This window comes from Phascolarctos cinereus, unplaced genomic scaffold (genome assembly GCF_003287225.1).
Source record: "Phascolarctos cinereus isolate Bilbo 61053 unplaced genomic scaffold, phaCin_HiC Scaffold_2;HRSCAF=192, whole genome shotgun sequence".
Classification (NCBI taxonomy): Eukaryota; Metazoa; Chordata; class Mammalia; order Diprotodontia; family Phascolarctidae; genus Phascolarctos; species Phascolarctos cinereus.
The window spans coordinates 329,817,878-329,833,583 of NW_027555625.1; the positions used below are offsets into that span (position 1 = coordinate 329,817,878).

Here is a 15,706-nt window from a genome sequence, read left to right on the forward strand (position 1 = left end):
GGTTTCCCAAGGAAACTACAGGGTGGTCAGAAAGCTTAGAGTAGGAATACTCAGATATACCTCCCATCCAGGGTCTTGGAGGTCTCTAACACTATGTCCTCTTAATTTAAGAGTCTTTTTCTTATTAAGGGGATTTACTCTGTGAAGTTTGGATTCAGATGACCTGGAGGGCCACATGTGGCCTTGAGGCCATAGGTTCCCCACCCTGATAAGATATGTCTTAGAATGCCTCTTAGACAATTGGGGAATGGCTGACCATACTGTGGAATATGGATATAATAAAATATTAGCACACCATAAAAAATGAGGAAAAAGACAATTTCAAAGAATCCTAGCTAGTATGAACTGATATAAAGTAAAATGAGCAGAACTAGGAATACAATCTATACAAGGACAGCAACAATGTAAAGAAAAGGAGCTTTAAAAGACTTAAGAATTCTGATCAATTCAACGACCTGTTATGTTTCCAGAGGACCCATGATGTGTGTTACTTATCTCTTGATAGAGGGTGATAGACACAAGATGCAGAGGCCTGTATTTTTGAACGTGGTCACGGGATGGATTAAGTTTATCTAAATATCCTTATTTGTTATAAAAATTTTTTCTTTCAGTTAATTGGGAGAGGGCTTCAGGAGAAGGAAAATTAGTAATAATAATGAAAAAAAAGAGAGTCATTGAAACATTCTTAAAATGCACAGAAGAGAGCAAAAGGCAGTTCAGAAGGAAGCACAGAGAAGCAGGACAGTTTTGAAAGTAGCATGAAGAATTTATACTTTTTTTTCTTTAAGCAAGTGGTATAAATGCACATTTACATATAGAATCCTTTTATGTTTTGCTATGTATATGGAAATACTTTTTTTGTGTGTGTTTAATTTCAAAATTTTTTTAAAAAATCAAAAGCCAACTTCCAAGATCCCTTCCAATTTTTAAGTGCTATTATAGTGCTGTTGATTCTGAGCCCTGCTGTGTGATACCAAGCCTGTTATTCAATCCAACCTAAACTTTCAAATAATTAAGTGGATCTATGATTTCACCAGTGTGAACAGTCACCCTCTCCTACTTGCCTATCCTATGTCTATAATCTCCCATAAATTTACCATAGGAAGTCTACCCAACATGGCTAATAATAGAATACATGGGCTTGCTATCAGTTATGCCTCATTCCAGCTATATAATCAATCCATCTTCTTTTTTGCTTATACAGATCCTTGATGATGACCTTTCCTCTGCTTCTCCTTAATTTATTTCTTTGTTTATAATGTTTTGTATCCTATTCACATCTTCCAGGAGCTTCTTTACTTTTTGGGTGATACTCAACTTCAATCCTTTGGAGATAGGATAGATTCATTTTGTAGGCTTCTTTGCAGTCTGAAACCTGGCTTTGCCTTTCTCCCTGTCTTAGACTTTGTTGTTTCATATCTTGCAGATATACAAGAACACTGGAAGAATGCTGATGTTTGAAAGATGGGCTTTTGTTTTAGGAAGTTTGGAGTCATTAAATGAATTTTTGCAATATTCATTTGAAAAAAAAAAGTGATCTAATCTGCCCTTTCTGTCTTGCTCAATTCTGAGCCCAAATAATTGCCGTTTGCAGTGTTTGCCCAAGATGCACATGTGCGCGTGCGCGCGTGCACACACACACAGAGATAGATAGATAAATAGATAGACATAAATGAACTCTATAGGTTGTCCGTCTAACCTAATCTCATGTTCTGAACAATAGGCATACTTTGTGTACTTTTTTTTTTTACTTGAGTGAACAGTTAGGTCAAATTTTTTTTGAGTGATTATGGGTCTCCTTTAAGAGCATTTGCAGTATTCTAGGGCTTGTTGTACCACAATGTTATCTACAAAGAGGACAACCTAGAAGATCTCACTATTTATAGAGAATCCCTCCTTGATTTGAACGTGGGGCTGGATCTTCTTCCACCTCAGTGGAAGATACATTTGGCATTGATGCATCTCCTTGTTTTTTTTCTTACCTGATATTAATTATCAGAGCATTTTCAAGCAAGGTTTTCTCTATTAAACATTTCATGGAACATGAAACATGTATGAGAGACATCATATTGGAGGATAGGCAGTAGGTAGTGTTTTGCTTCCAAGTTCAGTAGTTTTTCAGTTGGGTCTGACTCTTCATGACTCCATTTGGGGTTTTATTGACAAAGATGATGGAGTAGTTTGCCATTTTTTATTTCATCCCATTTTACAGATGAGGAACTGAGGCCAACAGGATTAAGTGACTTGCCCAGGGTCACATAGCTAGTAAATGTCTGAGGCCAGATTTGAACTCAAGAAGATGAGTTGTGCTGATTCCAGGCCTGGCACTCTATCTACTTTGCCACCTCTCTGTCTCTACCAAATCAAAGTCTTTTTTTATAGTTAGCAAAGAATAAACACAGTTGGATCGTCTATTATTGATCATTTGTGATGGTATAGATGTGTTCTACTATGGAAAGCTGCTTATAAAAGCCTGTCTGTTCCTTTTTGTACCCTCATTAAGGATACCATTGATGCATATATAGATTATCCTTATGAAACCTTTATACTGAGTGTCCCAAAAGTCTTAGTGCAGTGTCAAGCTATTAGAACTTTAAGCTGAACTAAGACATTTGGGACACCCTGTACAGATGGAAAAGTAGATATACGTTCTATTGATCACCTCTGTGTGTGTGTGTATATATGTGGATGTGTGCATTTTCCCATGTATTTTGTATCTTCCTCAACTTCAGATATTTGAGAATTGACATCTCAATGCCTTCAAATTATGCCACATCTAGCAAGGCTAGCCCAGCTGCTTTTTCCTACCTTTGTTTCCCTCTATTATTTTTTCATCCTCTCTAATTACATCTGATAATGAATGTGGTTAGAATCCAAATCCCCTTGACGGGAATCTTTGCAGATCTTTTCCAATTTTTTTTTATCTTTCTAGTGTTGTATTTTTAAAAGGCCTCTATGTCTTTATTTCTCTAAATTTTTTTGAAACTAGTTTTTCCTTGCACTGTTTTTCATTGTTTCATGAGGTAATAGTACTAGTAATCTTTCTTGTAGTCTGAAACCTGGACTTTGCCTTTCACCATCCTTCTCTTAGATGTTGTAAATTCCTAGTGTTGACCTAGCTTCCTTCTCTGACCCTGCTTCTGTCTCTCACCTTTTCTGGTTTCTGATATTAGCTTGTTGCTCTATATGGAGGATAGCAGTTGTCACTAAATCCATTGTCTAGATGTGATAGTCATGTGACACAGATGTACGATGCATGGGACACTTAGTGTGTAGCTCATTGGTGCACTAGACTAGTATAAGAAGTACACATCAGCCCCTGTACTGATTTCCTTAAGCTTACAGGAGACCAGAGTATCATTTCATTAATTCCTTCAATAGGGCAGGTAAAATCTGAGTTATCTACCAAATGGCATTATATTTGAGCCATCAGTCAACTGGTCCTTTCAAATATGCTCTCAAAGACCCTTCTTCAAAAGTTGCCCTATTGCCATCAGACACCACTAGAACTCATTCAGCTTTAAGCCCCCCAAACTTTTCCCCCCTCTTTCGTCCCTTCCAGTGGCTTCGAGTGGTTAGGAAAGCCATTCGGCAAACAAACAAACAACAACAATAACAATAATAATAACAACAATAAATTCATGCTGGATGACCAAGTCCAGAATTTAAGATAGAGAAAATATAAAAACTGTCCCTCAAAGTGTTAAAATCATTATTTAAATCTGTGGTTCTGCCCCCAGTCCACATCTGGACTTTGCCTTCTTAGTTAAATGACTCTGCCATTCTTTTTTTTTTTTAATAATATTTTATTTACCCTCAATTACATGTTAAAACAAATTTTAACATTTGTGTTTTTTTTAAGTTTTGAGTTCCAAATTCTATCCTCCCCTCCTCTCCCCCTTCCTGAGACAGTAAGCAATCTGATATAGGTTATACATGTGAAATCATGTAAAACATTTACATGTTAGTCATTTTGTGCAAGAAGACTTGAAAAAGGAAGGAAACAAGAAAGAAAAGAAGAGGGAAATAATGTGTTTCAGTCTGTATTCAGACATCAGTTCTTTCTTTGGATGTGGATAGCATTTTCCACCATGAGTCCTTTGGGATTGTCTTGGATCATTGTATCGTTGAGAAGAGCCACATTGCAGATACCCGTTACAATCAAGTACTCATGCCTCAAGCTTTGCTTTTCTGCTTAAGTCCCTGCTTCTCTGGACTCAAGCTCCTCCCTCTCCTTTCTACCTGGAAGGTTAAGGTCTTATCTACAGCTTTCCCTTGGCTCTGCCATCATTCTGAAGACATTTTGTACAAAGCTATATCAGAAAAGAGTCAATCATGTACTTAGTCTGGAAACAGATTAATTGGTGCCTACCATTTAGCACCCTTTGTCTTATTTGGGACAAAGGACTGGATTATAATATATATTGCTTCTCTTCCTTAGATAGATCTCACTTCCTATTAATTAGTAATAGCAAAATCTGTTGATTTATGTTCCCACTAACTGCACAGAACAAAGGAGGAAGGGAAACAACCTTGCCTCACTGACCTAGGGAGCATTACATATGATGAACAGATGACTATTTGGTGTCTTCATGGGGACCCCATGCTCCATTTGGGGCTTCTTGGAGATTGATCCATCATCCCTGCTACCAGAGATCTGATCTAACAGATGTTCCCAGAACCTTCTTCCTCTGGTGAGTCTGTAAGAGGTATAAGAAATAAAGGGAAGCAAGTCAGCTTAGTGTAGGGCAGGATCCTTCATAACAGTATGCACATTGGCATATTTAGCATGCAAAAAGTTGAGTCTTAGCTTTGGCTACATTGATTAGTACTGCTACTGCAGGGCTAACCAGAACAGACCATGTATCTGATGATTTCTACTTAATCCCAAAGATCCTTCAATAAGTACCTGTAGGCTTAGAACCCTTACTATTTACAATATATTCATTTCTAGCACCTTGTAATTGAAACACAAGCCTTGATTGGCTAGTAGCCCATCAGACTACTATATACCACAACCCTGAATCTCCTATGCTGGGATTTCTCCATTACTCTTCTCCTAGGATGATAGATTTAGAGCTAGAAGTGACCTCAGAAGCAACCTAGTCCAGCTTTCTCATTTTATAGGTGAGGAAAATGAAGCCCAGACAGATTAAATTACTTGCCCAAGGAGCGACTAGGTGGCACAGTGGATAAGGCACCAGCCCTGTAGTCAGAAGGACCTGAATTCAAATCTGGCTTGACACTTACTAGGTATGCGGTCCTGGATGAGCCCCTTCACCCTGTTTGTCTCATTTTCCTCATCTGTAAAATGAACTGGAGAAGGAAATGGCAAACTACTCTAGTATCTCTGACAAGAAAACCCCAAATGGGATCATGAGGAGATGGACACTACTGAAAAAGAACTGAACAAAGATTATTATTATACGTAGAATGGGAAGATATGGCTTCATAGTGCCTTCAATTGGATTTATAACAGTGACCATCTGGGAAGAGTCAATATATAGGTAACACCTATACGGCTCTTTAAGATTTGTAAAACACTATATAGGCTTAGAAAAGGGGTTCTTAACCTGGGGTCTGCAGACTTTGAGAAAGTCACTCAAGATTTCATTGCCTCAGGAAACTCTTTAAGAGTATAAATTGCAGAGGTAATGTCATTCTGCATTGGTAGATGGAATTTCTCACCAAGTGTTCCCTACACCAATGAAATCATGGTTCTACTAAAAAATAAATAACAAACTAGAGTTCATTAGAAACAGAACTGTGAAGATGGAGAGATGCTCAGTCACCTTAAATCAGGAAAGAAAAAACATCATACAGACAGAGGAAACAGGGGTGCAATGCATTCATGGCCACATGGTGACCAAGGAGAGGCCCCAAGGTCTCTCTGTCTCTCTGACTCAGAAGCCCACCATAGTTCTTGCCTTGTTTCGCATCAGTAAATTGAGAGAACCTTTTGTATGCTCACTCATTTCTGGCTCAGCAGCCAATTAAAAGTATCTTTATCACCACACAGTAAAAAAAACAGGAAACAGAATACCTGAGCCTGCCCCGAATTGAGGAAGGACTGGGCCTTCCATCAACCTAGTTGTAGATTTGCTGCAAAGTTAGGATATTTCGCATGGTCTAGGAACTGGGCCCTCCTTATCCACTCCCCCTGTTACATTAGTTTTGAATTTGCATTCACCTGATGCTATATCCCACCTCTCCCCCTTCCCTTTCTTTCCCTTCCCTTCCCTTTCTTTCCTTTTCCTTTCCTTCCTTTTCTTTTTTTGATTTATTTTTAATTTATGAAATAAAATAAGCATTTCCATAACAGTAAAATGTTTAAAAAATGATGATTGCACATGAAACTGCAAATATATTATGTGAACTAATCCTCTTCCCTTTCCAGCTCATCTACTTTGCAGCCATAGGATTGCCAGGTGGCCACCTTGCCTTTTTTTCTTTTAAAAATGTCTTATTACTATTCTTTTTTTTTTTATATTACTTTCATTTCCCAATGACTCCTCTCCCTCCCCCGCCCCCCCAAAAAAAAACTCTAACAAGCAAAACAAATTAACACACTGGCCATATCTGAGAACGGGTACCTCTGTAATTTTTATTCACCACATCTCTGCAAAGGGAGACATACTTCACCATCATGTTCTCTTGAAATCACTATCAGTCACTATACCAATCTCTTTGTCCATTGTAGGCCTCTTTATGGCTTGTAAGATTTCCTGTAGACAGCCTGCAATGCTCTCAGCTAGTTACCTGGTGTAGAGGTGAGTAACGGGGAAAAAGAGCAAAAAAAAAATCCATAGTTTGAGTAGAAGGGAGTATTCAGTATGAAGGAGGTATCATTATGCAGTAAGAGAACTGGATAGTAAGCAGGATCATACATTAACTATTCTCTGCCTGATTCCTTACTATTGTACCAGAAATATCAGATAGTCCTTTTTCACTAAGCTGGATTACTGGATTAAGACATGATCAAGGCAAACTACTTCTGATTCAGCAGGTCCTTCAAGATTGAATTTGAGGCTGGTGACTTTGCACAGCTCTGCCTCACTTAAAGCTAATTCACTTGCATGTCATAGCATCACCTTCCTGATGTCATGGTCCTTTTCAAGAATGAATAAACAAGAAGATTGAATTTACAAAGTCCTGGGAAGCCACAGGGGACATGCAGAGTCCCAATGGAATGACTCTGTCCTCAGGCTGCCTAGTTTGAAATGCCATCCCCCACTTATCTCCCTACCAGATCCAAACCAAGTTACAGGCCCTCCTCAAACCCAGCTTAGTGAAGAGAATATACAGATGCAGCTGGTCTGGCAGAGAGCTGACATAGAGGGCAATGATTTTGCCTTGTACTGGTGTTAAGGATCTGAGAGTCACGTTGAGAGCCTTAACTACCTGCTCTTTTTCTTCATGAAGGGCACAGAGAGACTGGAGGGAAGGAGAAGGATCAGTGAACCCATTATGTACATTCTTGTGAGATCATAAAAATTAGAAACTTAAAGTTGTACACTGATATAAGCTAGACTTGCTTCATAATGATTTGCCTTTTAAGTTAATTTCAACATGTAAAATACGTTCTCCATTACTCCCTTTAAGTCTCCATCAGGACTTTTTCCCACTTCTCATTCAATTTTCATCATATGATTGTATAGTAGTTTGTACTTCATTTCCATGATTTTCCTTCCCTCCTCACCCCCACTTTGCATCATATCATATATAAAGGGGTATTCTATCAATTATTATAGAGGGCTGGGGTTTCTGTATTGAATCAGTCCGAGCTATGAATTAGGTACGAACAAGGTGTTGTTGTTCAGTCATGTCTAACTCTATTGTGACCCATTTTGGGGGTTGCAAACAGTTTGCCATTTCCTTCTCCAGTTCATTTTACAGATGTGGAAACTGAGGCAAACAGGGTTAAGTAATTTACCCAGGGTCACATATCTTGTAAGTGTTTGAGGATGGATTCAAACTCATGAAGATGAGTCTTCCTGATTCCAAGCCCAGGTCTCTAACCACTGTGCCACCTAGCTGCTACTGAACAAGGCATAGATTTCCACAATCAATTAATCAAAGGCATTAAACGAAGCACAAATAACCTACTCAATCAAGTTTATAAAGATTGAAACCATTGGACTAAATGAAGTGGCTACACAGAAAATGTGTTGGGATTGGTTGAGGAGACTCAGGAATGAACTGTAGGTTCTGTATAGGATAGTAAGCTAGTTTGGGACCCAGGACTGGAGCGTTTGGCAAACTAGAGGAGAGAGCAGTCTGGCCAAGACACTGAGAGGGAATCATTTGGGTAAAGGAGGTGGAGAAAAGAAAATAGATACCAGGAGATTTTGGATGGGAGATTATGAATAACCTGAGGGATTAGCTGGCGTCACTTTGGGTTGTACACTATCTCTCTCCTTTCTTTCCTGCAATGCTACATGGGTTTTTCTAGATTGCTTCTCAATACGCACAGGTTTAAAGTGAAATTAAATATAGCTCATGAGAAATCTTTTATTTTCTGAGCTGCAAATGGGGGTGTCTGTCACTGTTTCATGAGACTTGGGCAGGGTCCCCATTGGCTCTATTCTCTCCATTTCATCGTAGGTGGGATCCATTAAGCCTGTACCAATTAGCACAGTGCCTAGCCCAGAGTTAGTGCTTGATAAATATTGACTGATTTGCTGAAATTGGTTCATAAGGCCAACTGGTTCCACTGAAAATCCTGGACTAGGACACAAAAGAAACTGGAATACTCCACCTGGGAGACACTCCTTTGCTGCAGCCAGTAGATGTCTTGGTTGGAAGATTGGACATGAATCAGGTATTTGGGAAACTTGTGGAATATCTGTAATAATCCTTCAAAGTTTTATCAGGGACTTGTTCACCCATTAAACTCCACTGGGCAGTGGATCCAGGAAGACCTGCTGTCTGACTAAAAAATTTCTTGGGGGCATTCATAGAGCTGCTCCATTCCATGCCACCCCTACTTTAGGTATCCAACTATGTTCACTAACAAGTATTCTTTTCATGCACAATGGCTAACCCATCTTGGTCCAGCTGCTACTGTAGAGCAGTATTGTGAGAGCTAGTGCTAAAGGGTTTCCATCCTAGCCACCAGGACTGGTGTAACTGAGGGTGGGAAGATTCCATAGTCATCTGCTGGGGACAGGGCTGGGATAGAGGCCTATCAAAGGCTGTCAGTGAATGGGATCTAGGCTGACTAGTGAACCTTCACTGATTTGGGAGCTAGATGAGGGGGAAATTGCAGATAAGAAATTCCTGCATGGTTGAGGGTCAGAATCCCAGTGCCATCAAACCCAAATCAAGAAGACAGACACATCATAGAGTAGAATGGAGCAGAGAAAGGAAGGGGTGTCTAAAGTAGAGGCAGGGTCCAAATCAGGAATAACAACAAGATTCAAGGTAGGATCGGCACGAGGTTAGTTCCAGGGTTTAGGCTGCAAGAGTTAATATGAGGAAAGTATACTAGTAGAATGTAAAGTCCTTGAGAACAGGGACTGTTCTCTCTTTGTGAATACCCTAACATAGCACATGACATATTTGTTGATTTATTTAGGTCCAGACCTGTGATTTCATCAGTGTGGGGAACATTTGGAGTGGAAACTCTTAACTGTTATTGATACAGATTGCCAAGACATCTATAATTCAGAGTCTGAGAACTGTCTGGAACATTGAGATGTTAAGTGACTTGCCCACACAGCTAATATGTGTCAGAGGAGGGATTTGAACCCAGGTCTTCTTGACCTGAAAACCATCCTTTTAACTATTTCATACTACTTCTAGACTGGAATGTCATAAGTTATTAATTAAATGCTTATTGAATTGGAAAAAAGAAGTATAGGATAAAGGTGTAGGATCACAATATTGCCACACTCAAGTGGTCTTTCTATGTACACTTTTTTGTTTGTATGCCCAGCTGTATACAGTGATCCCCACATTCTAACTTCTAAATTCCCTTTAGCAGAAGAGTTCAACCCACCATTTTCTGAATATTTCATTGGATGAGCAAGAAAGATGGTCTAGAGGAAGACCTGGTCAATTCAGTTATGTGGAAGGGGAAGGAAATCTCGAGTAAGAATGGCATCCACAAAGCAGCAACTAAGAATTAATTCAGGAGGCCTCCCAGAAGATCACTGAGTTTAAGAGAAAAAGCCACTGTGGAGGAATAGGGCTGGAAAGAAGTAAAAATAATGATGCTTGTCCAGGGTGCAGCCGTTAGAGGAGAAAACACTCACCATTGGGTGATGGCGTATCGACAGCTGAGATGACTTGAGAGGCTCTGTGTTAGGGCAACTGGGAATGGATTTGCCAACAAGTAGAGCCTGAGCGTTTGAAAAACAAAATGCTTCTAGTAGCCTCTGGTAAACTCCTACTGGCCCTTAGAAAACCAAAGGGAAAAGTATAAATTTCACTTCCGTAGGAAGAGAAGATTTAGGAGGAATATAATCTGCTGTTTTCACATAGTTAAAAGGCTGACATCTCAATGGGTCAATGCATAAGTATTTATTAAGTATCTAGTAAGTGCCAGGTGCTGACCTAAGTGCTGAGGCTATAAGTACAAAGAATGAAATAATCTCTACTCTCAGGGAGCTTACATTCTAATGGGGGAAACAAATTCATAGAAAAATCTATGCAGCATAAATGTAAAAGTTTATATATGCAAATATATACAAAGCAGTTAATACAGATAGTCTGGGAAGGAGCCTGGGAGGTCTACCATGCTACCTGCAATAGCAGTTGGGAGGAAAGACTTCCTTCAGAAGATGGCATTTGAACAGCATTGTAATGGAGAGAGGCGAAGGGGAAGGGAATGAGCATTTATCAAGCACCTACTATGTGCAAGCACTGTGCTAAGTGCTTTACAAATATCTCATTTGAAAGAGAAGAATTCTATGAGGAGGAGGAGGAAGTAATAAGGAAGAAATAAATTCCAGGCATGAGGGACAGTCATGGGGAATACAGAATTCATCCTAGGAGTTTGACTCTAGGGAAGATCTAGGACTACATGATGGAAGTGACAAGGAAGGAGATTTTGATTCCAGGTTAAGGAAGGATTTCCTAATAATTGGTGCTATCCAACAGTGAAGTTGAAAATCCCTTTAATAAAAGGATTTGTTCTGTAAAACTTCAACTCAGTCAAAAGGTTGTACCCAAGGACCTAGAAGGCCACACATGGCCTCAAGGCCACAGGTTCCCCACCCCTGACCAAGAGTGTTTAAGCAGAGCCTATGTGATATCAGAGAGGCTGGAGAAAAGAGATGGCTGGGAGATTCAGCTAGATGGTCTCTGAGGCTCTTTCGGGATCTTTCAGGATCCAAGATTCTCTGATTTATTGCAGACTTAGAGAGCTGGATGTGGAGAAAGAAGAATAAGAGATGAAGCAAAGGGAAACTGTGATCAGAAACTCAGGGAGCAATTTCTGTCTAAAGAATCATTGGGTCTCAACGCTAATTCTTTGCTTAATAAAGGTCTTCTGCCTTGATTTAATTCAATTGAACATTTATTAAGTGACTAATGTAACAAAGCTGGTTTGAAATAGAAACAGCTTTCATTTACTAAGGCCTGAAGAAAGGCAAAAGAACCTCTTGTTTCAACAACCAATCAGCTGTGGAGACAGAAATGTAAACAGAAACTCTTATCTTCTTTCCCACTGTGGCAATTGGCCAGCATCAATCTTTAACAGGACCCTCATTGATCTGCTGCTAGGTAGCTCCTTTTTTTCCCTTTTGTTTATTTTAGTTCAGGACTAGAGTAAGGAAATACCTTCCTCTATGTTCTGGCTAATACAAATGGTCCATTAATGGTCCCTTTAAAAAAATAAAATCCGAAATAGTTTTACTTGATACTTTTTTCCCTTCAGTTTTTAAACTGGCCCATTTGAAAGGAAATACATTTTGTGAATTTCTGATTCCTTTGTACTTATCTCATCAAAGTGATCTTTCCAAAGCCATGGTAGACCTCCCAGGGTCCTTTTGAACTTTCTTTGTGACATATGTGGAATCTCAGATTCCACAAACAAGGACTTTCTTGCCCAAGAGAAAAAGAACGAACACCCACGGGCTGGAGTTTAAAGCTCTGAACATGGGATCTGTAAGATTGGAAACATTCAAAATTGGATCAAATGCCTTTGTCCCACTTCACTAAGGAGAGGCTTTGAAATTCCATTCCTCCTCTGATATGGGAAGAAAAAGAAAGAAACCACCATGGTATGTTCAGCCAAATTCACCCACCTGGTTCTCTTTACCTTCATCCTACATCCTGTGCTTTGTGAGCTCCAACAGGGTGGCACTGGGGAGAGGTCAGGGTTTGAAGGCCAGGAAAGTAGCCTGAGAAAGGGAAGGAGGAACTGCCAGCAGGGGTCTTCAGGGCCTCAGGGAGTGTAGGAGACTTCAAAGCCAAGGAACCTTCCCAAGTCAGTCAGGATGACCCCGTTCTCCTGTGATCACGAACAGGGACCTTAACTATCTTAAAATAGAGAAAACTGCGTTCCTTCAACCCATTCCCCAGTTCAATGGCCTCCCTCTTTCAGTTATTTGCCCAAGAATATAAGCCTGGTCAGTGAAAAAGTCTGGGTAGTCCCTTTTCAGCAAACTAACTAAACCACATGGTAGGGGAAAGTTCCAGCTTTTAAATATATTCTGCAAACATGTCAACAATATTTCTGCAGCTAGATGGCTTGGTGGGATTGGTAAAGAACTACAGTCACTTTCTGTGAGTTCTTTCCTGTTGAAGATCTCTCCTGAGTTGAGAAAAGGCTAAGGAAATGGGCAAGCCTTTCACCCAGACCCAATCCCCCTGGAACCTCCTCTCAACCAAAAAAAAAAAAATTAAAAAAAGGAAGCTGGGGCTGCTTCTTTCACCTCATGAGGGTCCTGTGAAAGGGAGTTAGGAACCTCCTTCCTGTCTTTCCTTCCCCTCCCCTCTCTTCTTCTCCATCCCTCCCTGGGAGATTTCAACTCTGTTTGCTTTGCCGTCCTGTAACCAGGCCAGTCAGAAAAAGAAGGCTGCAAGTTTTCCACTAATGAATTCCAGACTTCTGGTCTGTAATCACAGCTGGGTCCTGAAGGAATGTTGTCAACAACTGAGCCCAGCTGGATGGAGGGGAGAGAGGGGAAATATGGACACAATTTCGTGTTTGTACAATTCTGTACTGAGCAGCTTATATTTTAATGTCTTTTGGAGAGAGAAGTGGGGAGAGCTCGAGGAAGGGGGGAAGGAGCAGAATTTAAAGCAGGAATTAAACTTGTGTAATATTCAACTCCTAGAACACTACATCTAGGAGGGATGTCAGAGGTTGCTTAGTACAATTTCTACCTGAAAGCATGAAACCTTTACAATCGCTAATTATTCATCCCTTGCTTGAGTGTAAGCCCCTTGGAGTCAGGAACTATTTCTTTTCTGTCTTTGTATCCTTAGCTTCTAGCATAGTGTTTTTGGCATAACATAGGGGCATAAAAAATCCTGGATCACTGATTCAGTGATGGGGCACTTACTTTTTAAAGCAGTACATTCCATTATAGGACAGTTAAGTAGCACGGTAGATAGAGTGCTGGGCTGGAGTCAGGAAGACCTGGGTTCAAATTTGAACTCAGATACTTACTAGCTCTGTGACCCTGGCCAAATTACTTAACCCTGTCTGCCTCAGTTTCCTTATCTGTAAAATGAGCTGGAAAAGAAGATGGCAAACCCTCTCCAGTATCTTTACCAAGAAAACCCCAAAAGGAGATATGAAGAGTTGGACATGACTAAAAAAAATGACTAAACAACAATGATTCCATTATGTACTAAACAGCTCACGTTGTGAGACAATTACCACCAATTCCTTCATTTGGCCTTCTTGGGGCTTGGTTGCCAATCCTGGTCACCCTCTTCTGGACCTTCTCCAGCTTGTCAATGTCCTTTTTACCATGTGGTACACAGCACTGAACAAATATTGAAGATGTAGGCTGATCAGGCAAAGGATGGCAGGGCTATTATTTTCCTCACTTTGAATACTATCTATTTGTAGCTCACGTATGCTCTAGAGCAGCACTTCTTAAACTGTGGGTCATGACCCCATACACAGTTTAAGAAGTGCTGAAGGGGTCACGAGTGGTAAAAGTTCAAGAAGCTCTGCTCTAGAGCATCCTTGTCTCATCTCTCTCTCCAGGACTTTGCAAGCTATATTTCCTCCTCAAAGTCCTAGAGGTACCTTTGATTGGTCAAAGATGACACTAATGCTATTGAATAGAGCCCCCATTGATATGCTTCTCGCCAAGCTTCAGTTGAGATCCTTAATGCTTTAAGTAGCTTTTAGAAAGGGATATTTACTAAAGTTGTACAATAAAAATAATTGGTACAAAACATCTCCTCAAAAGTGCGTGAGATATTTTCCTAGGAGTACATAGAAGGTCCAAGGGAAAGAGAGCTTAAACTTAGTCAGCCCACGGAAATAACTCACAGCTCTGGTTGCTGAAAGACCTTTTCTCTCATTTGGGACAAGGCTCAAAAAGTTTCCCCTTAGGCATGGTATGGTTTTCTTGCTGGGCTCCTATTCAGAGTTTCAAGTCCAGACTGTCCTTAACCAGACTGTTCCTGCCCTTTGATCCAGGAACGCTGCTTAGGACACAGATGGTAAAGGATCTGACGCTGTCCTGAGGGGCATGATGCCATGAAACCAATGGGAAGATAGGCAGTCTAACATTTTCCAGATCCTTTAATGCTGTCAAAATCCTTTTCTGGTCAAAGGACTGGGAGGAAACCTGGCTGAAGCCAAGCCTGCTCCTTTCCAAAGCTCCAGGAGATTCCTCCTCAACAATGGGCTAGAAACCCACTAGGGCTTTCTAGCCAGAAGGACAAGTCACAACTTGTTTCCTCATCTGTAAAATAAAGGGCTTGGGCTAGAGGAGCCAGTTGTAAATCTAATGAACAACTTATAAAACCAGAGGTCCAGAGAGTTTAAGTGATTTGCCCAAGGTTACACAGAGACATAATTAAAGAAACGGGCCTAGAGAACTCAAATGCCCTGACCACCCATTCAGTATGTTTTCAGCTGGGTTCTTCCTCTTGTGGTACTAGAGGAACCTGGGAGCAGGTGGGAAGGACTCCACTGTCCAGCAGCAATCTCTAGGACAGTCTTTGGGGCTGCCGGAAGGACCAGCACACAACATTGGTCTGTCAATGGACACATAACCCACAATGTGGTATAGTGTGAAGAATGTTGCCTTTCGAGCCAGAGGACTTATATGTATATCCTCCAACTGCTACTTACTACCTGTGGGACCCTGGGCAAATTACCAATGAAGTGGTTGGGCTAGATGGAGGGTGGGGAACATTCAGCCTCAAGGCCATGCATGGCCCTCTAGGTCCTCAAGTGCAGCCCTTTGACTGTACCCACACCTTACAGAATAGGTTCCCCACCCCTGGACCAGAGAGTCTCTAAGGTACCTTCCAGGTTTAAATCTATGATCTTATGAGCCTATGTTTCTATTTCTTTGTACTGATCTCAGTGTTCCCGTATAGTCTCTGAAGCTCAGGACAGCTATTCAATCTTTTTTTTTTCTTTTTTTGGTGAGGCAATTGAGGTTAAGTGACTTGCCAGAGTCACACAGCTAGTGTTATGTGTCTGAGGCTGGATTTGAACTTGGGTCCTCCTGACTCCAGGGCCTAGGTTCTATCCACTGCACCACCTGGCTGCCCCCACCAT

The 15,706-nt window shown here is 40.6% G+C and overlaps 1 long non-coding RNA gene across 1 annotated transcript; it reads right to left on the bottom strand.

Moving 5' to 3' along the window:
- Window positions 1–3,821: 3,821 nt before the first annotated feature.
- Window positions 3,822–12,797, bottom strand: LOC110216829 (uncharacterized). The gene is made up of 4 exons (XR_002326887.2): window positions 12,252–12,797; window positions 10,257–10,399; window positions 6,594–6,759; window positions 3,822–4,700 (listed from the first exon to the last, which is right to left on the bottom strand). It is a non-coding gene; the product is annotated as an uncharacterized LOC110216829 (long non-coding RNA).
- Between the last annotated feature and the right edge of the window lie 2,909 nt (window positions 12,798–15,706).